This window comes from Acipenser ruthenus, chromosome 3, assembly GCF_902713425.1.
Source record: "Acipenser ruthenus chromosome 3, fAciRut3.2 maternal haplotype, whole genome shotgun sequence".
Lineage (NCBI taxonomy): Eukaryota > Metazoa > Chordata > Actinopteri > Acipenseriformes > Acipenseridae > Acipenser > Acipenser ruthenus.
This window is the reverse complement of record NC_081191.1, coordinates 98,420,281-98,443,391: the sequence shown is the minus strand read 5'-3', so window position 1 is coordinate 98,443,391 and position 23,111 is coordinate 98,420,281. Positions and strand designations below refer to the sequence as shown.

Here is a 23,111-nt window from a genome sequence, read left to right as displayed (position 1 = left end):
ACATTTAAAATTTAATGTGTAACAATATGCACAACAATTTTGCTGCACAGCTTGTTTGCCTCCCCTCCCACCTCCACTAACTACATTTCCCAGAATACAATGTTTTCAGTTACTAGGAAACTATACACAACAAAAACCAACCCAAAAACATTTTCCAATCTCAGGCTAGCCACAGTAAGAACAGGAAACATTCAAAGCTACACAGGTTAGCATAAAACCCTCAGTCCAGCTACAAATCCAACTGGAACCATCGTCAGACGCAACCGCTATAAAAAGGTGCCTAGAATATTAAACTGTTTTAACATGTTCACCGAGTTTAAGAATTTAATTTTAAAATATAAGTCCTGTTTCTGCGCTTATCTTCATATATATGTTATTTCTGTACTTATCTTCAAAGTCTTATTGGCTATGGTCAATTAAGCAAAAAATAGCTGTTGTCTCTGATTTTATTTGAATACTAAGTTTTTGTACAGTAGTTCAAAGTCACATTGCAGTTAAAACTGAAGGCTCTTTTTAATGCCTACCCATTACCGTTAAAGATTGTACAGTATTTATCAAGATTACTCATGACTTGAGGGCAATGTTGCATTTTACTTGCTGAAAATACATTGTTAAATTAAATTAGAAGGTAAGATACTCCCAGACCCAAAACCTTACCTGGAGCACTGGTTTTATTATTATTATTATTATTATTATTATTATTATTATTATTATTATTATTGTCTCAAATCCTAAAATTGTAGGTGATGCAAAACTTTTGGCCACAGCTGTAGATCAACAGATACAACATTTGGTGAAATCCCACCATTTACGGGGAAGCAGGTTTTTAGAAACATGCTTTGTTCAAGTTTGTTTAAGGGAGCATTTGGGAGTTCTAAAATGGTGGAAAGGTTAAATATAGCACGGTGCCACTGCGATCTTACTGCATGTCATATAGAAACAAGATGGTTCTGTGTAGAACAGGCCAGGCTGCTGCTACACTATGAATGCGCAGGTTATACAATTGGCTGGCTGGCATATTTCCTGCAATTATGGGAAAAAGAAATGGATCTATAATACATGAGTAAGTACAGGAACATGTGTGAAAACAGGAGTAATTGTAAGAGCCCTGCTGTGTGATACAGTAAGCCTACAAGGGAACTTCCATATCCCAATATGAATGGAACACAGATACAGTAGACTGCAGATCACACAAGATAGCAGGCATCTAATCTGCACAATCACATGTAGTTCTTCTTGCCAGGATGGTTATCAATATAGAAGAAGATCTAAAGAACCACAAGTTACTTCAAAAGAGAAGTTACAGCAACTTTCAATAGTGAATGTTTGCAAATATTATACTCTACTTGAAATGTGAATTCCATTGTCTACAAGCAAACAATACTACAGTACAACAGAAGATATCTGTGTGTGTGAAGCGTTATCCTAGGGATCTTTAAAGCGAATCGTCAGTAAGGTTTCTTTTCCCCCCATCTATTAATTATTAATTTGCTTTTATTATAAAGCAGTCATAATACGGTTGGATTGTAAAATGTAGGCTACAGGTGAGGATAGGGTGGTTAGCAAACAGACTTGTTTCTTCAGAGTTCAGTCGGACAGCTTTTACAGCATTTCAGTAAGTAAAAGGGAAGGATTGAAACATAACACAGTGCGAGGCGGGGAATGCAGGGGAGAAGGCGTTAAAGTCTTAAGGTTTCAGACCGCACTACAGTACGTATTTCACAAGAAACAAAGAACATGCTTGATATTGTTTATTTACACCATCTGCAGTACATGTTTTCTTCAGGGTGTGACCTTCTACTGTAAATGCTCTTTTCTTTCAGCACCATGCTGCGTAAAAGGGGAATATGGAGTGGGAGGTCAAAATGGTGGCTTCAGTGCCAATAGCTTTGAGTTTTATCTAGTATGCATATTTAAAGCATCCCAACAGTAGCAGAGCGATTTATTTTTGTATTCATCTGGAAAAACACTGACTTAATGTTAACAAATCATACAACGCCTGAATGAGAAATACATACAGTATATATTTTTAGACACAACATAAATGAATAATTAAGTCTAAATAAAACTTAAGGTTTTACTTGAGTAAATCATTTGCTATGTCAAAAATATTTCATAGTAAAGTACTGTAAACCAGGTCCACTTTCAGGCTATTCCCATATGCTTGTATCACATTTTCCTTTACATACTGCCCACCAGGGTGTGACTAATGATAAACACTCTATCTTCTGTAGACAGCCAAACTGCAAAATCCCAACAGTGTTTATAAGTAAGAGTAATGACATACAGAGTAACGCATGGCTAAAAAGGTTCGGAACACCCAAACATTCCTCTGGGATGGAATCTTTAGGAAGATCTGGACAAGCACTGCCTTGCATTACAGACATAAGAGCAAAGTGGATCTGTTCCCATATATGGTGATGTCATTACTGGCCTACTCTCAATAACTCACCCCTACCCCTCCTCTCCTGTCGATTACTCGTTTCCGTTAACCGCTCATCAGTCTACATCCTGAGGCTATTTAACTGAGAGAGTGCACACACCTTTACAACTGGAGTATATTTAAATGGTGAAATGGTTGCTAAAGTACCTGTATGAATACTGTATAATTTACTGTTTTTCTGGTTTTGGATATTTCTTGCATGTTCGTGTTTGTACAACTAAAAGAACATTACTGGTACTGAAACACCACCTTTAAAAAACAGACCAGTATTAATCTGAAAATGATGAGTAAATCTCCAGGAAAAATACAAGCCATACCAGTAGAAGTGTTTGTAGAAGTAAAATCAACATTTAAAAGAAGTAGATGCTTTGTGTCAGAGATCTGGTTGCTTACTGTACACACTACAGGTGCATAAACAAATAACTGATACAGTAGAAAATTACTGAAAGGTATTATGAGACCTACACTTTACTTCAGTCTCTCAAACTGTGTTCCAGGTTCCATATAATGTACTGTACACATTATTTACAGAGACAGCTTGTGGAATCAATAGAATGATAAACTAAACTACCTTACATTTTAAAAGGGTTAAAATGCACAATTGAACCGAGGTGTACTAGGTTTATACCAGAAGTATGTATTTTACACACAACAAAGGGAATTGAATGTACCGTGGGACACTGTTTTGCAGCTTTATCTTTTACGTTAGTCTTCCAGTGTAACCTTGTACTGCCCTTCCACCCCCCCAGGACTGCTAATGGAAAGCAGAAAATCACCCACATATCACTCTGTACTCTTCAGCATGTTCCCAGTATAAAATTAATTGAAGCGAGCCGACAGCATAATGGTTCTTTAATAGAAGCATCAAGCAGCACTGTGGTGTGAGTGCAACAGGAAAACTGGAGGAGAATATTAAACAGCCTCTCTAAAACGAACAAACAAAGGACAATAAAGACGTCCTTGCTCTGAAGAAGTCCTCTGCTCTCTATGCTGCTCTATACTGTTATGAACATAGACAATCTGCCTACTATATTAGGACATCTTGCAGCTCATTTCAATCTGCTACTGTGTGTTATCCATTAATTGGGACAAGTGGAACAACCAGACATTTAAATCACCCAGTACAGAAATAGAGTTGTATTTCGTTTGATCTCAAAACAAATTACAACTACAGTAGACGGATGTTTGTTTGGGGTGTACTGGGGGGGGAAAAAGAGGTTATAAAAATCTGTAACCATGCCTGTTTTATTCCAAAGAAGATGTACAGAACAGTATATGCACTGTGTATTCAGCTACGGGAGCGCACAATTAAAGATGTACAGAACAGCACTGTGCATTCAGCTACCGGAATGCACAATTAAAGAAGATGTACAGAACAGTGTGTACACTGTGCATTCAGCTACGGGAGCACACAATTAAAGAAGATGTACAGAACAGTATATGCACTGTGCATTCAGCTACGGGAACGCACATAATTAAAGAAGATGTACAGAACAGTATATGCACTGTACATTCAGCTACGGGAACGCACATAATTAAAGATGATGTACAGAACAGTATATGCACTGTACATTCAGCTACGGGAGCGCACATAATTAAAGATGATGTACAGAACAGTATATGCACTGTACATTCAGCTACGGGAGCGCACATAATTAAAGATGATGTACAGAACAGTATATGCACTGTACATTCAGCTACGGGAGCGCACATAATTAAAGAAGATGTACAGAACAGTATATGCACTGTGCATTCAGGCTAGGGGAACGCACATAATTAAAGATGATGTACAGAACAGCACTGTACATTCAGCTACGGGAACGCACATAATTAAAGATGATGTACAGAACAGTATATGCACTGTACATTCAGCTACGGGAGCGCACATAATTAAAGATGATGTACAGAACAGTATATGCACTGTGCATTCAGCTACGGGAGCGCACATAATTAAAGAAGATGTACAGAACAGTATATGCACTGTACATTCAGCTACGGGAACGCACATAATTAAAGATGATGTACAGAACAGTATATGCACTGTGCATTCAGCTACGGGAGCGCACATAATTAAAGATGATGTACAGAACAGTATATGCACTGTACATTCAGCTACGGGAACGCACATAATTAAAGAAGATGTACAGAACAGTATATGCACTGTGCATTCAGGCTACAGGAACGCACATAATTAAAGATGTACAGAACAGTATACGCACTGTACATTCAGCTACGGGAACACACATAATTAAAGATGATGTACAGAACAGTATATGCACTGTACATTCAGCTACGGGAGCGCACATAATTAAAGATGATGTACAGAACAGTATATGCACTGTGCATTCAGCTACGGGAACGCACATAATTAAAGATGATGTACAGAACAGTATATGCACTGTACATTCAGCTACGGGAACGCACATAATTAAAGATGATGTACAGAACAGTATATGCACTGTACATTCAGCTACGGGAGCGCACATAATTAAAGAAGATGTACAGAACAGTATATGCACTGTGCATTCAGGCTAGGGGAACGCACATAATTAAAGATGATGTACAGAACAGCTACGGGAGCGCACATAATTAAAGATGATGTACAGAACAGTATATGCACTGTACATTCAGCTACGGGAACGCACATAATTAAAGATGATGTACAGAACAGTATATGCACTGTACATTCAGCTACGGGAGCGCACAATTAAAGATGATGTACAGAACAGTATATGCACTGTGCATTCAGCTGCGGGAACGCACATAATTAAAGATGATGTACAGAACAGCACTGTGCATTCAGCTACGGGAGCGCACATAATTAAAGATGATGTACAGAACAGCACTGTACATTCAGCTACGGGAACGCACATAATTAAAGAAGATGTACAGAACAGTATATGCACTGTGCATTCAGGCTACAGGAATGCACATAATTAAAGATGATGTACAGAACAGCACTGTGCATTCAGGCTACGGGAACGCACATAATTAAAGAAGATGTACAGAACAGCACTGTGCATTCAGCTACGGGAACGCACATAATTAAAGAAGATGTACAGAACAGTATGTGCACTGTGCATTCAGCTACGGGAGCGCACATAATTAAAGATGATGTACAGAACAGCACTGTGCATTCAGGCTAGGGGAACGCACATAATTAAAGATGATGTACAGAACAGCACTGTGTATTCAGCTACGGGAACGCACATAATTAAAGAAGATGTACAGAACAGTATATGCACTGTGCATTCAGGCTATAGGAACGCACATAATTAAAGATGATGTACAGAACAGCACCGTGCATTCAGGCTACGGGAACGCACATAATTAAAGAAGATGTACAGAACAGCACTGTGCATTCAGCTACGAGAACGCTCATAATTAAAGATGATGTATAGAACAGCACTGTGCATTCAGGCTAGGGGAACGCACATAATTGAAGATGATGTACAGAACAGCACTGTGCATTCAGCTACGAGAACGCTCATAATTAAAAGAGGATGCTCTGACTTTTGAGGTGTGAAGAATGTATGAAACTAGCCCAACCACAAGCAACACATCTATCTTTCTAGAAGTAGAATAATTTGTACCACATTTAGAGCACTGATAAGCATGGTTCGAAATGACACTCTGGTGCACTTGTTAATGATTAGCTTTTATTATCAAGCACACTCCATGATCTTGCCAATAAGGGTTACACCCTCCTAAACTGCTATCTTTGTTTGCATAGTAGAATAAAGTTCTGAAAAACATTCCTCCTGTTTTCAGGCTTGTCTTTTCCAGAAATACAGAATTTATAACAAATTGTGTTTGACCTCCACGTTCAAGCAATTACTTATTATGAAACGCACACGCGACCCGCTTTGAAAGGATCCATCTGTAAGCACAAAAACAGTTTGCAGCAGCCATGCTTTTATGGTTTTTGAACATGCCACCAAAATTCACATGTAGCGCAGGCATAACCACATGCTGTCGTATTTTCAGTTATTATGGCAACAAACACTTAAGTTATGTTCCAGTAACCAGGAAACTGCCTGCTGAACATCATCTTTCTATCTGCCAGCTGGTTGTCCCTTCCTCCCAGCAAGCTGGTCAGGAAACTCATCTGAATCACACATGAAATGAGTGCTACAGTACAGTCTACTTAAAAGCAAGATGGAGAGACGTTTAATTTGGGAAAACTAATATTCAGCTAAACTGTAGTCATGGATTGTCACAGAGTTCTGTTGGATAGCCTGATGTGCAAGGACTGTAGTTTGCTAAGGGTTGTCTGCAGGTTTATGCTTTAGAACCTGGATACTGCATTACACCTTAGTTACAAATTCAAATACTAAAAAGATACCCAGCTGTACAGTAGGTCAGCGAATTCAGTAAGAGCACCACTTTAAAGTTTTACAAAAAAAAAAAAAATGCAAAATGTGTTTTTGTTCACAAAAACATCCCCATGGCCCTCATCTAAGCAGAATGGTTTAGTTAACAAAAAAAAACACCCAAAAGAAGATGTAAAGTGAATTTCATGCTGTAACGCAGAACTTTGTGCAGTAACACCAAAAGATTTAGTACTCTTAACACTGCATGCAGACTCCAGTACAGCAGCTTCCACTGGCAGAGCTGGAATCTAACACGTTCAGGCTGTGTCACTCGCAGGCTTGTTTGTCCCGGTCCTGTGAAGTGTTGAGGGCAATCAGACTACTGTACTTTAGCCAGGCCTTGACAAGGCAGAGTAATCCTTCCAGCACCTCCATGTCCATATTCATGATTAATCAGTTGTCATATTCACCAGCAGCCACGTGGCGAGCTGTGCTGTAATCACAGTACAAGTAGTCAGACAGCAAGAACTCCATTAGAGAACCGTCAGACACGCACGTCTAATATTGTTCTGTCTGATCCATCTGGATCAACCTGTTTAAATAGCATCCACGCACAACCTTTAGATTTGTGTTTTATATTTATTTCTAGATTGTTACAGTATAGCCACAATGTACTGTTCCAAAAGCCAGCTATCAAATATTTTGATAAGACAAAATATGACCACAGTATGAAACTCTTCTAATGTAAAGTAATTGGTGGGTACAGCACAGTAGCCTGCTGTTTTGTCAGTTTCTGTAAACAGCCAATGGGTCCAGTAAGTACTTTTACTAGCACCACATGTTTTCATTTTAGACCAAACCATAAACATAAATGAGTAAATACAAAAATAAATGTTGGCATGTTGGAATTTAAAATTAAGAAAAAAATAAAATAAATAAAACTGTACAGTAGCTGTGTTAAAACTGGATAACAAGACTCACTTTACCAACACGAATTCCATGTAGCCCACAAATTACCTACGCTGTTACAGCTAGCCTGGGCTTGTTCACTCCTCTCCAGTATTATCAATGGAGCCACGTACTGTACAGCAACAAACACCCTGATACTAAAATATCTTCCAGGAGAGGAGCAGGGAGCCACCTCCAGGAAACATATTGCAGGCTATCTTGGCTGTCAGTCTCACCTGAAGGCCAAAAGTACTTTGTTTGCTCTGTTCCAGATTTGCCTGCGCTACAAAACCATTTTAACAGTGAAGACAGTACTTTAACAGATCTTGTTGAAATGTTTGTGTTAGAAGACATGTGGTATTTTACAAATCAAACGGTTTAGAATTATTGGTGAACTACCCACAGTAAGATGTATAACAAATGGAGGTCTGTTCGGGCCTAAATTTAAAACTCGATCCGAACCCCACCAAACAAATCCGACCCGATACCTTTAAAATATTTGCATACCTGACCGACCATCTTCAGAAATAGAATAATTCTACACATACGCTTTTGAAACCTTCCGTGTAGAGTCTATTCCCGATTTCCAGTTAAAACAAATAAAGAAAAAAAATCTCTCGATCATATGACTTACTTCCTTTCCGAATAATCCAATACTGCATGATTCTAAAAGATGACAACAGGCTTCTTCAAAACTTTACCATAAATAGCCACACATTAAGATGCTCTTGTAAATTCACACACTCATTTTGGTCAAGTCTATATAATTTCTAACCGCAAAATTAATGTTCAACAAATATATTACACCACGACTATGGCTTTTAAAACAGCTACAGGATGAATACATCCCTTTTCAGTGCGCCACTGCAGAGATGAATTTATATTGATATTTTTTTACTCCATTAGCCTCTATTTTTTGACGTACAAAATCTCCTTCGTACAAATTTTTGGTTAACGGGCATGAATGCTAGAAGTCCTCGCCACTCACACGAGATATTTTTAGATAGGCAAAAAAGGAAGCAGGAAGTGAGTTTTAAGAAGCACACAGATGAAAAATACTCAATTTAAAAAAACAATCCTCTCGCTGATAACACACTGACCCAACCCCAAACTATAATATACAAACTACACCCGATCCGACACTTCTTGTCGGGTCCCGTCGGGCTCGTTCGGGTAGCAAGGCTCCAATAACAAGTGCTTTTCAACATTCGATCATCAAGAATGAAAATGGCCTCTCCAGGGTAAACAGTTTTCAGAAATCTTTTCCACAGTCTTTACTATTCAATTTCTGCTGGGATAATAACTTACATTTTCCTTAAATACAGAAAGTTATGTTCAATTAAAATAAGTGCAATAAAAGTTGTCTACACAGTATATCCTGGAGACAAGTGTACAGACACCTCCAGTACTGTATATCTGTGTCAGTACTGGGATATAGTTACAGTATGCACCCTTGCAGGAATAGAAAAGATACAGTAGAAAAGCTACTTCCCCTTAACAGGAACATTTTTAAAACCCAAAATATCCACAATATTTTGTGTGAAGACAAGGCTATGTATAGCATCGCACCACTGTGATTAGGCAAGCAAGTTACCACGTTGCTGAACTTTAGTATAACACAATCTCTGTTCAACGCCAGTTCAGCTGCAGTCAGATCTTTTACTTGAACATTTTCCATGCATCCCTTGCAACAATTAGCTTTTTTTTTTTTGGTCCTTAGCCACATACCAAGACTGTCTATATACAACATATCAAATATCGAAATGTAGTAAATGTCATAATTAACTGATGTGAGCAACTGGTCAAACACAGGTTGCGCTATCCATGTCACCAAACTGGTTTATTGTATAGCAGCTAATGGGTGCATAATAAAGTCGTGAGAAGCTGAAACAGGCACTGAAAACAGATGCAAACCCCCTGTGGGCAACAAGATGGTGTTTGCTGCCTTAACCAACAAATTAACATGTACGGTATCCCCTTAATGCACAATTTTATTGGAAGGAAAAATCACTCACTGGATGAGTGGATTGCTGCATGACCTAATTTTCACTGAAATTTTAAAAAAGCATTTGTCCTGGCAGCGAGAGCATAATAAGTGGCTGCAGGACTTGAGGGTTTCTTCAGGGGAACACATGTAAGTGAACACATCCGAGAGCATGCAAGCTTACAGCTCCTATACTAGTGTGATGCATCTTTGCTTAAATAATGAAAAAAATAGTCACTTGGCTAGTGAATATAGGTGGGCTAAAATGTCCCTTCAAGTTTGATCCAGTTACAAAAATGTGTGTATTACACATATATATATATATATATATATATATATATATATATAAAACAGAGTCAAATACCTCCTTATTTTAAAACTCACGCATCTTTAAATTTAACAGCTCAATAAAATGCTAATGCCATCCAAAGTTGCATCACTGTACTCCAATCATTTTGTTAGACATCGTGTTTATGCTGCTGCATTTTCTCTGGCCAAAGCCGTCACTGTGGTGACAAGCCAATTAGGAGGCTTGTGTGTTAGACAAGCTGTGAAAAAACATAAAAAGCACACATTTCACATCTGTGTTACTGTTACAGTCTCACTGCCGAGGGATCACCGTCTGCTTAATATTTTACTGAAAAAAAACAGAGCTTCAGCTTATACAACAAGGCACCAATATCCAACACCAGGCACACATGTGAAGGCCATCCTATGTATACAGCTGGCATGACTCATTGCCCTTTCATTTCAATTACATTTCCTAGCAGGTTGAACATTACAGTGCGTCAATTGCCTTAATTTAAGTAACTCCTAAACAGAAACAATACCTTAGTGAGGTCTCATCAAGACTGGTTTGAAAAGGGCTCTGGATAGACCTGCGTTCAATCCCTGGTAGGGGACACTGCTGCTGTACCCTTGAGCAAGGTACTTTACCTAAATTGCTCCAGTAAAAGCCCAACTGTATAAATGGGTATTTGTATGTAAAAAATAATGTGATATCTTGTAACAATTGTAAGTCGCGTCTGCTAAGAAATAAATAATAATAATAATAATAATAATAATAATAATAATAGTAATAAACAATCTTACTTGACTCACTTTTCTGGGTTTGTTTACACTCCGCCAGGTTCTTTAGAGTTCACAGGGGGTCACCATGCTGTTTTCTGTAGCATATAACTGATGAAGCTGGAGTAATAGGCATTCAAAGAGAATCAAACAGTCAATAGAACTGGGTTCCAGGTGAAGATGGTGCACAGTGTAAACCTCAAGTGGAACATGGTACATTACCCCAGAGTTACTGGAACAGATTCAGAAATGCCAAAAAATGGGACGGGGGTGGGGGGGGAATTTTCAAGGCTGATTTACCCTATTCAGACATCTTGCACGCTAAATATATTGGAATTCTTAAATAAAATTGTCCCATCTTTAAATAAATGTAAAAGATTTTGAATTATGTTCCTCTGGTTAACTACACCCTTCATGTTTAATGTTGTTGAAGCTGACACCCTGGGATCCTTCAAGAAGCTGCTTGATGAAATTCTGGGATCAATAAGCTACTAACAACCAAATGAGTAAGATGGGGCGAATGGCCTCCTCTTGTTTGTAAACTTTGTTATGTCATGTGTTTTCACTGTGTCTAAACCACATAGATTGGGGAAATAGATCCACACGGCCATATGAATGAAACAAGAAAACGACTACGATTAGAAATAACCAACATCCTACTCAGTGTTGAGTGAAAGCCATTTTGCATTCAGCAACAAACACACACACAATAAGCAGAAATTAAAAGGTTTATATATTAAGCTATGGAAAAAGGTGAAGAAATAAAAGTGCCATGTAGTTAACCACTAATCTTTTGCAGCTTTTGTCAATGTACAATACACCCACCGGGCACACTTTTAGAAAACGATTCAAACAAGAGAGCCACACCTAGGCATTAGTTACAGGATACCGCTCTGGGTGTTTGCAAAAAGTTAAATAACCCTTTAGAATGCAAGCCCTTAAGGAATCAAGTACCTTGGTAAGCCACACAAAGAATAAAGAGTGTTGAGCCTGCAGTTTCCACAATGGAATGAAATCACTACCAAACCAGCTAACTACTACTGAGAAACCATAAACAATTACTAGCCATTGTTAACATGTTAGTCAATTAAATTGTTCAACTGATTTCATTTGAAGCCAATCACAACTCTTATGACTACTTCAAAACACACACACAGTAGGCTACTGTATATCCTGGGCTCATAAGCCTGTTCTCTCTTGCTCGTTGAGAGGTTTGGATGGTATTTAAGAGGAGGGAGATGCACCTTTCAGCAAAGTATAAAACACTCTGTACCATGTCTTAACCCACAGTAACAAGCTTTGCCACATAACAAGAAAGTTTACAAACGAGAAGAGGCCATTCGGCCCATCTTGCTCATTTGGATGCTTCAAAACAGGAACTGAAAACACAACAGCCAGTACATTTTAAATGCACTTTGCCCTTTTAGTTTGAAATTCTTGATGAAACATGAATGCCAGTCCTGAATTCCTCATGAATCATCATACAGGAAACGAAGGGGTGTGCTCGGCAGTCAACCCACAGACTGTGACTAAACTGACCGGGGGAGAATGGGATGTACAGTACAGTAGCCCCCGCCCCACCTCCTCATCATCAGGCTGACTGTACAGGAACACAATACAATAAACACATCGCCATTGGGGTACTGAAGGAAGCTTACTTTATTGTAACGCTCCAGATTTTATCACAATGAAGAAAGGGCTTTATAAAATTAAGTTACGGTACAGGGTTTACTATTTACTAGACTAGACCAATATATGGTAAAACAACGTATGTTCTCGATGGACAACAGCCCAGGCCTTCATTAAAGAACCCCCCTGACAAGTGTATAATGGGACAAAATACATAACCTGAAGCTGTGAAGCAAAAAGTGTGCTTAAAAAGGTCTAGTCTCATTACATGTTGGCAAACGCCAAAAATAAATGCGAAATGTACACTCGCAACTATCTGCATGTCCTGATTGCCTTTCTCTAAAAATTGTGCCCTTTTATGTACAAACAGGAAGACTGCATAGGAAAGCCAGTGCAAAGATTTTTAAACCTGTGCGGACTTGTTAATTGAAATTAGTTCTCCATTCAACAATTCAGCCAAAACCTGAATCTGAATTTTTAAATGCTTTTCTACGGGCCATTAATATCCTATGGAGCAAGCTTCTACAGTGCCTATAGAAAGTCTACACCCCCTTTCAAAATTTTCACCTTTTGTTGCCTGGAATTGAAATGCATTAAAATATATATATTTTTTTCATTTATCTACACATCCTACCCCACAACTTCCAAGTGAACAAAATATTCTAGAAATTTGTAGAAAATTGATTAAAAATAAAAACTGAAATAGCTTGGTTGGATAAGTGTCCACCCCCCTTGTAATAGCAATCCTAAATTAGCTCAGGTGTAACCAATCACCTTCAGAATCACACACCAAGTTAAATGGCCTCCACCTGTGTTAAATTGTAGTGATTCACAGGATTTCAGGATAAATTCAGCAGTTCCCTCTGCTGGGTAGTACATTTCAAAGCAAAGACTCAACCATGGGCACCGAGGCGCTAAAAAAAAAAAAAAAGATCAAAGGCCTTGAATATCCCTTGGAAAACGGTCAATACAATTATTAAGAAGTGGAATGTGTACGGCACCACCACGACCCTGCCTATATCAGGTTGTCCCTCCAAACTGGATGACCGAGCAAGAAGGAGACTGATCAGAGAGGCTACCAAGAGGCCAGTGGCAACTTTGCAAGAGCTACAGGCTTTTATGGCCAAGACTGGTCAAAGTGTGCATGTGACAACAATATCCCAAGCACTCCACAAATCTGGCCTGTATGGTAGGGTAGCAAGAAGGGAGCTATTACTCAAGAAAGCCCACCTTGAATCCCGTTTGAAGTATGCAAAAAAAAACTCAGAAGATTCTGTAGCCATGTGGCAAAGTTTTGTGGTCTGATGAAACTAAAATGGAACTTTTTGGCCAAAATGCAAAGCGTTATGTTTGGCGCACACCCAACACAGCGCATCACCCAAAGAACACCATCCCTACTGTGAAGCATGGTGGTGGCAGCATCATGTTATGGGGATGTTTCTCATCGGCAGGGACTGGTGCACTTGCCAGGATAGAAGGGAAAAGGAATGGAGCAAAGTACAGAGAAGTCCTTGAGGAAAACTCTCTACAAGAAAGCTGAAACTGGGATGGAAGTTTACCTTTCAGCATGACACCGACCCAAAGCACACAGCAAAAGCTACACTGGAGTGGATAAGAAACAAAAAGGTGAATGTCCTTGAGTGGCCCAGTCACAGCCCCGATCTAAATCCAATCGAAAATTTGTGGCATGACTTGAAGATTGCTGTCCATCAACACTCCCCAAGGAACTTGACAGAGTTTGAACAGTTTTGTAAAGAAGAATGGTCAAATATTGCCAAAGTTGGTAGAGACCTATCCCAACAGACTCACAGCTGTAATTTCTGCCAAAGGTGCTTCCACCAAGTATTAACTCAGGGGGGTGGAGACTTATCCAATTATGATCTTTCAGTTTTGTATTTTTAATATATAACTTTTTTTCCCCTTAACAGTGTGGAGTATGGTGTGGTGATAAGTGGCACTGACACAACAAAATGTGAAAAAAGTTCAAGGGCGTGTAGACTTTCTATAGGCACTGTATGTTCAAATATCTGAGTTGTAGTGGTGCTGAAACAGAAAAAGTTTAACAGCCTGCTCATCCGCGGTGGTTCCCAGTCTGGTGTGGAGGTGAACTCCTGACTGCACTGCAGTCATTTTCCAGGGAATTTCTGGGTGGCAAGATGCTGCCGTTATTCGTGTTACTATACTCTTAAGGTGCTGCACATATGCTTACACAAAAGTATAAATGCAAGTATACCAAAACAGAAGTGCTAGGTTAACTCAAGATATAAATATAATCCAAACGAGGCGGCTGCCTTTAAAGATCATCTGAAGCAGTCAACTCTTTTTTTAGTTCTCTCGTCAGTAGGTCTGTGGATTCAACCCCAGCACAGTCCACAAACAAAGATGGAAAAATTGAACAATATTTATGAAGTCTACTTTCTTTCTTATATTCACAAATTGTTATAAATATTGCTTTTGATTTATTATTACGAAAGACCAGCTACCTTTGGCACCAATCGGTACTTGCAGAGTCTTTTGCAAAGTCAGGGATAGGGTTCTCAATTTTTATTTGATGCAAATCAAACATTTACTCTAAACTACAGTGGGGTTTTTTGTTTGTTTTACTGTTAACAGTACAGATTTATTTTCTTCAGAAGCAGCTTCAGCTACTAGCTATCTGTACAGTATAAATATTTATTTTTTCATTCTGTTCATATCCAAATAGCCTAAACCTTAATTCCCCGTGTGTTGTTTAAATCCGACATTACAACTATTATCATCCGTATAATTTAAACAGTTATTTGCGACTGAAGCTAAATAATCAGTAATTAATAAATTGATGGGTCACATTGAATAGGCAGCAGTTAATAAATATATCAAGTTGCCCATTACAGTATGCAACGAGTAATATGCAACTAAATTGACGAATACTAATTTATGAATAGCTTCAGTATCAAAAGATAAATTAAATTAAGGATAATCTCTGAATTACAATATTTAAACTACTGTAGATTATATATGGATGTTTACATTCTTCCCTAGTTCAGCTATCTGTGCACTCAACTTCTCTAGAATGCATATTTTGCTTACATTCCAATTTGTTTATAACTTCCACAGGTCATTTTTAGTGGGGTGATCCCACAGCTTTGCACACTACTCTGTATAACGTGTGTGATTTAAAGCAGTAGGGGTATATTTAAGTTGAGTGAAATATTTTTTTGCATTAGAGTATTCATTGATTTTCTTAGCAAATACCAGTTATTTTTCCAGCCAGTCTTGTACTGCAGGGGCCTTGTTGATCCTAAAGTGCATTGTTCTTCTTGTTGGTCTTGCCTTGCTGTGAGCAGTGCTGAAATAAAGTTCCTTCATTGCACTAATGGAGTACTTTGTCAGACACTACAAGCAGACCACTAATCTAGAACATGGTTAAACCATGCAACAATGTGCCAGAATGCACCATTTGTATCCCTTTTTTCAAAATTCCCAGTGGGAGGTTCGACACCCACACTCCCCCCCCCCCCCCCCCTCACTGCAATGCGCCTCTGACATTGGTGCCCTTTACTACCTTGTAAGTGCCACATACTTCAAAATGAATTGAAAACCCTGAACAGCATTTGCTCTACAATTAAGTTGCCAAGTGCTGCAAGACTGGCAGACACAAGTACTGTACTAGATGCTATACAGTAGGCCAGAGCAATGCCAACTGGATCAGAACAGGAAGGAGAGCAAGGACAAGCTTCTTGGGACAGACAGACACTGTAGCACAAACACCCATCCATAACCTTGAGGTCCAGGTTTAACTATTAACCTAAATCTTGTGTTTTAGCTTACCAAGTAAAATGGATATGGCTAAATATCTCGTGTATTTTGGGGGTTAAAAAAATGCAGTAGGTAGTATTGTTGCTATTTTGCTTCTTTAAAAGACTCCTGAATTTAGCCAAGGCTAAAATGACTGATATTGCTTGAGATTTTTTCCTGTTTAAAAACATGAATCCCTTTAACCTTACTCAGAACCCACTACTCATAATAATAATAATAATAATAATAATAATAGTCTTGCAGTAGTAGTGTGAGGTTATAGATATTAAATTATAAAAGACAAAGAAACAAACATACAAAGACATTACTTTCAATAACTTATGTTCAATAACTTTCAATTCTTATCCCACGTTTAAGTTTTAAAGTTTTTCTGACCTGCCAAATAAGTTAATTCAAAACGTTGTCTAGCTCCAATAGCTAAATAAATTGTGTTTGTTTATATCCGAGTGCAATGTATCTGGTTTTATACGCAAGCTCCTTGTGTGAAGAAGTTTACCACTCATGTCCTTCTGTTCTGCCTATTTAAAAAAAGCATGGCCCGGGGCTCCACAGTGACACTCCCTAAATAAAGTAATTAGAAAAATAGTTTAAATAGAAAAAAGGTTTCTTAAAATGTGAATGTGGTGTCATCGTTCATCGTGGCTTTTGTATATTATCTGTGTAACTGGTCACAAAGCATTTTTACACGAGGTTTGTTTTTTGTTTGTTTTCAAGACAAAGGAAACTACTGGAAAAAAAGAAAATAATTCCAACCTTCGGGGCATTAATGACGACTACGATCAGTTACTTTGATTTTAATCATACAATTTCTTTCACGCGAAGTTTTTTTTTTTTAATAGAAAAGCTGTTATAAGATTAGTGACGCGATTTACGGTACAACACTAGATTTCTAAATAAGGAGACAGCCCTTTGGTTTTTCCATTTTTTTACGGAGTCGTTCTGGAATCTGGGCCTGGTCCCAAAACATGCCTCAAGCGGCGAAACAAAACAGATACAAAACGTCCTATCACCCCCATTAAACACAACAGTAGCCGCTTTAGAGAACACGACTGGTTACATTTCATACACGTCGCTTTAAAAATAATAAATAACAAAAAACATTTCAGGAATTGAAAAATCCGTTCACCAGTTCGCTCTCCACCCCACCCAAAAATAACCACCGCATTCCCGGGACCTTTTTTGCACAGCAGGGTCTGTGTGAGTTAGTAGTAGTAAAGTTGTTTAGTTAGTTTAATACCTGTGAATTCTGTTTTTTCAAAGAGTTTACATAACAAATAAACATTACATCCTTCTTGCTGAATGTTTTTTTTTTTTTAAATAATACAAACGGCTTTGGATGTATTTACAATTTTTTTTCATAAGACACACATAACACAAATACAAACACATATATACATAACTAAAAAGTAAAATCAGTCTGTTCATTACCTTTGCGTGTTATTTACAATTAAGCAAGGCTGTTTGTTGTTCTTCAAAGCCGCATACGTCGGATATGTCTGAGACAGTACCGTACCCCTGTTGCTTAAAAAAAACCTCCGACCGGCCTGTCCTCGGCAACAGCTACAACCCTAATAACACTGTGCTCTTGATTCTTAACTAAATCTTTCATATAACAAGCCGCTGAACTGTCTATAAAATTGATTAAACCCACATTATTTGGTGGACCAGTTTAAACACTGTTCAAACGTCCTCGATACACATGAAAAAAAGTGAGCACTGGGTTATTACACCCTTCAATCCAACTGCTGCTCCTTTTTTCCCGAATCAAATTGATTGAAACGCGCTACAGTCAGCAGCCACCCTGCCATCCTACGATCCGCCCCCACAGGAAATGCCGTACATGTCACGCCTGAGCCTTCTCAGCTGAGATGCACAGTGCAATGTTCAAGCATACTGTTAGTGAACGGCCGGGGTACAGCCTGTGCGACCACAGAAGGTTTGTTCAGTTGTAATCACATTGAACCACACTCCTTAAGCACTGAGAGAAAGTCTGTGCTTATAGTGTCCCAATACATCTTGGATGTACCCCCTTTGATTTTGTAGAGACCTGGGTTTGGGCATTTAAAGGTGGTTTCATACAATATACAAGCAGAGGCCAATCATAGGTAATGAAGGGTACTAACAGGATGAAAAAGTGATCTGAGAAAAAAAAAAAAAAAAAGTGAAACAGAGGAGGCTGCTGCTTTAATGTATTCAATTCAAATCCTCGTTCAAAATTAGATTGGCTAATAGTCACCCTAGGAATTTATGAAAGTTGTAGTTTTGCTCATGAACTCATTTTTCATTTTGTGAAAGATTTGGTGTTTTTCAGTTTAGTATAACAGTTTACATGGGAAAATCTAATTTAGACTGGATTTACATTCCCTGACTTCTGTTGCCCCAGTTAACTATAACTTTTATTTCAATCATGGTACACCACTTGTGTTTTCAGTTTGTATATATGTATGTTCTGCACCCTTTTAGAAGTTTACCTTGGTATTTTCTGCAGTTTTACCATGTTTTTTTCCCTTGGTTATACTATGCATTTACCACAGTTTACTCTGGTTTGCCATGTTTATTAATATGCTTTTCCATACTTACCTGGTCTTTGTCATGCTTACTCATGCTTTACCAAGCTTCCACTATGCTTTATTACACTTTGTTATGCTTTTGTATAGCCTCTAATGAGTCCTGGCTCGCTCTCATGAGTAAGAGATGCTTGCTTCTTCCTACTGGAAAATGACTTTGCAGTGCGGCCAATAGTTCAAAATATATGCAAAATACTTTCAGTACCTCAACCCAACTTGAGAAGGATATTAGAATAGATTAAACTAGACAAGCCAGTTTGACCTGTTAATTACACAGTAGACAGATATAAGGATGTATTTTTTATAAAGTTTACATTTTACTGTTACCATTAGGTTTGTATCTACAAGTGAGCAAAATGTATATTTAATAAATTACTGGTCCTTTAATTTAACATGTTAGCGCTCAGACTAATTTTACCATTGCTTTCCTGTAAGAATTCTCTTTCAATGACAATTGTGCAAACACACACTCCTGCCACTTTATTAGAAATCCACTCTCCATGGTTTGGCACAATGCTGATTTCTTCCCTTACCCATCCTGTGACTCAAATTACTTTATAAGAACATACGAACATAAGAAGATTACAAACGAGAGGAGGCCATTCGGCCCATCTTGCTCGTTTGTTTGTTAGTAGCTTATTGATCCCAGAATCTCATCAAGCAGCTTCTTGAAGGATCCCAGGGTGTCAGCTTCAACAACATTACTGGGGAGTTGGTTCCAGACCCTCACAATTCTCTGTGTAAAAAAAGTGCCTCCTATTTTCTGTTCTGAATGCCCCTTTATCAAATTGCCATTTGTGACACCTGGTCCTTTATCTTTTTTCGGGTCAAAAAAGTCCCCTGGGTCGACATTGTCTATACCTTTTAGAATTTTGAATGCTTGAATCAGATCACCGTGTAGTCTTCTTTGTTCAAGACTGAATAGATTCAATTATTTTAGCCTGTCTGCATATGACATGCCTTTTAAACCCGGGATAATTCTGGTTGCTCTTCTTTGCACTCTTTCTAGAGCAGCAATATCCTTTTTGTAATGAGGTGACCAGAACTAAACACAATATTCTAGATGAGGTCTTACTAATGCATTGTAAAGTTTTAACATTACTTCCCTTGATTTAAATTCAACACTTTTCACAATATATCCGAGCATCTTGTTGGCTTTTTTATAGCTTCCCCACATTGTCTAGATGAAGACATTTCTGAGTCAACATGAACTCCTAGGTCTTTTTCAAAGATTCCTTCTTCAATTTCAGTATCTCCCATATGATATTTATAATGCACATTTTTATTGCCTGCGTGCAGTACCTTACACGTTTCTCTATTAAATTTCATTTGCCATGTGTCTGCCCAGTTCTAAATGCTGTCTAGATCATTTTGAATGACCTTTGCTGCTGCAACAGTGTTTGCCACTCCTCCCATTTTGGTGTTGTATGCAAATTTAACAAGTTTGCTTACTATACCAGAATCTAAATCATTAATGTAGATTAGGAATAGCAGAGGACCTAATATTGATCCCTGTAGTACACCACTGGTTACATCGCTCCATTTTGAGGTTTCTCCTCTAATCAGTACTTTCTGTTTTCTACATGTTAACCACTCCCTAATCCATGTGCATGCATTTCCTTGAATCCCTACTGCGTTCAGTTTGAGAATTAATCTTTTATGCTGGACTTTGTCAAAAGCTTTCTGGAAATCTAAATAAACCATGTCGTGTGCTTTGCAATTATCCATTGTCGATGTTGCATCCTCAAAATATCTTAAATAAATAAGATCTGTAGAATAACATCAACCACAACACTGTCTGGAACATCACTTGCCTCTGTGTCAAAAGCCTGCCCTGCCATGTTGGCAGCACAGAAAACAGCACATACTGTACAGTAGGAGAACAGTTAGAAAATGTTATAATGGGGATGGACCATTGTGTGGTGTTGATAGCCTGAATTTATAATTACAGATGACATTTATAATATTGGAAAGGTGAATGATGCAGCCTGAGGAAAATGGGAGTGAAAAACAAGGTGGTGTATAAAAAAAGCCAGGCCAAAACTGGTCCTTTCATTTCACCTTGTGCTAACATTGGGAGCATATTTTACTATGCAGTGTAACTGAGCCCAGTAACAGGGACAGTGTTCAGACACTGGCTTCTCAGGTATGTTTGCAGGCCAGATGCTCCGTTTGTTTACAAGGAATCGCTGCTGGAGATTGGTCGGCTGCGGTTCCTTTACTGGCTGGTAGGAGTGTCTTGCTATAAAAAGGAGCCCCTGACACACCCCCTTGCCAGGACCAAACAAGTCACGACTACCATGAGGACAAAGGCGCCTTGTTGGAGCAAACACCAAAGAAAAGAATGGCTTACCTTTGTTATTTTTTTTTTTTTTTAATAAATACTTAAATACACTATTCCAAAAAATTAAAGGATCAAACATTAAATAAGGCATTGCTCTAGTTACTTTTCTGATCATCAGTAGTGTCTGCTCAGGTAATAACATCGTTTGTTGTTGTTGCTTTGAGAATCATGGCTTCTAATGATGACTGGTGGTGGCAAAAAAACTTTTTTTTGACTGAAGTCCAGCCTGCCAGAGCCTTTCCAATGCTGGAATCTGGAGATACGCACAGATATGTAGCTTGTCAATGTGGTGTGACCCCTTCTGTTGTTTCCAGATTGTGGACACATTATCAAACCACAGGTCACTAGACAATGGCGAGAAAGAGAAAGCACGTTCAGTATTCCACTATTGTAACTCTTAGAATATAAGTTCTGAGCTATAAAGGTCTTGGGTTAAAGAAAATGGGTTGAACTTGTAATGCTGCACGAACGATATGTTTTAAAGTGAGTATGATTCTGCTTGTTGTGAAACTGAGGTTTGCATGTTATCTAATGATTAATGTACAGAAATTTAGAATGTGTTAAACAAAACTGGAGGTACTTGAATTAATTGTACAATCAGCTTGAACAATTTTTAAATGAATGTTGTACGTAAATGGAGAGATGATCACTCTCACAGCCTGGTTTAGGACTGTTTGATTCAGGAGGGAGGTCATTTGGGCTAAATTGCATTCCTGGTGTCCTGAGGTATGTACTGAGTGCTGCTACCTGTAGGGGAGCAGGAGCTTTTCAATGTACCATCCTGTATACAATAGAGGGTTTGGTGGTGATTGGCTGCTCATGTAGGCAAAAGCTAAGTCAGTGAAATGGCGCCATTCAGGTAAGGGGAGAATTGGTAGTGCTGTGCTTGGCTGCCTGGGGCCATCCCGGCTATAAGTGCTTATATGCCCCCCTCAGGATATCAGGACCCTAGCCATCGGGGTGGGAAGTGATTGGTGCTTTTTAAATGTACTAATTTACAGGAGACTGTTACTATTTATTGCTAGTGATTGTTGCTACCTATTTGAAATACTATGCTGTGTTAATTATTGATATCTATTGAAACGTTTTTTGATGTGATTTAATTATTATTATTATTTATTTCTTAGCAGATGCCCTTATCCAGGGCGACTTACAATTGTTACAAGATATCACATTATTTTTACATACAATTACCCATTTATACAGATGGGTTTTTACTGGAGGACTCTAGGTAAAGCACCTTGCTCAAGGGTACAGCAGCAGTGTCACCCACCTGGGATTGAACCCATGACCCTCCGGTCAAGAGTCCAGAGCCCTAACCACTACTCCACACTGCTGCCCATACTAATATACAGTACTGGTGTGCAATATGATGATTAATTAATGATTATTGATATCTATTGAAATACTATCTGTCAATCGTTGATACTTGTTGAAGTATTATTCAATGCTGCTAATAATTACCTGTTCATATATCGGTCATGGTATAATTGCTGAGAAACACTTGCTGTTAGAACTGGCTTACTTTTTAAATATTATGGTACTGGGACAACAATAAATATTGTTTCAATTTTAACAAACTTGTGGGTGTGGTAAACTCCTTTCTGTGGGTGTGGTGAGTGTCCATCTGCTCTTCCAAATAAAAGAACCTCTGTGTGTGTGGAACTACTTTATTCTGGTTTGCCTTTATAGTTGGGAGTAATTAATTAGACATTTTAGGGGATCTCTCACCTCTATATAAAAACTAAAGAGTGTGGCGTAGTCGGGACTACAATTATTACTTGCTGTTAACCGTAATAGTAATGATGACATTGAAAGGTTAGTTCATAATAAAAATAGTATGTATAGTATGTATATATTTTTTTTATTTGGTAGCAGGGCGGGCTCCGCTTGTGTATCGTACCACCACCGCCCCCCCCCCCCCCACCTCCCCCCCATCTCCCGCGGGTCCCCTGTTACAAGATCACTGGTTACTGCCTGCAGAGACATGTAGGCATTTTGATTTCCAAGGTTCTTG

General features: G+C 38.5%; 1 protein-coding gene across 2 annotated transcripts in view; it reads right to left on the bottom strand.

Moving 5' to 3' along the window:
* LOC117394292 (integrin beta-1-like) overlaps positions 1–18,037 on the bottom strand; it is a 43,291-nt gene extending 25,254 nt beyond the window's left edge. Inside the window, exon 1 of one of the 2 annotated variants that reach the window (XM_059019500.1) lies at positions 17,612–18,037. The gene's annotated coding sequence lies outside the window, so the exon portion shown is untranslated. The remainder of the gene's footprint in view (positions 1–17,611) is intronic. The other variant, XM_033992414.3, reaches the window with a different exon arrangement.
* Between the last annotated feature and the right edge of the window lie 5,074 nt (positions 18,038–23,111).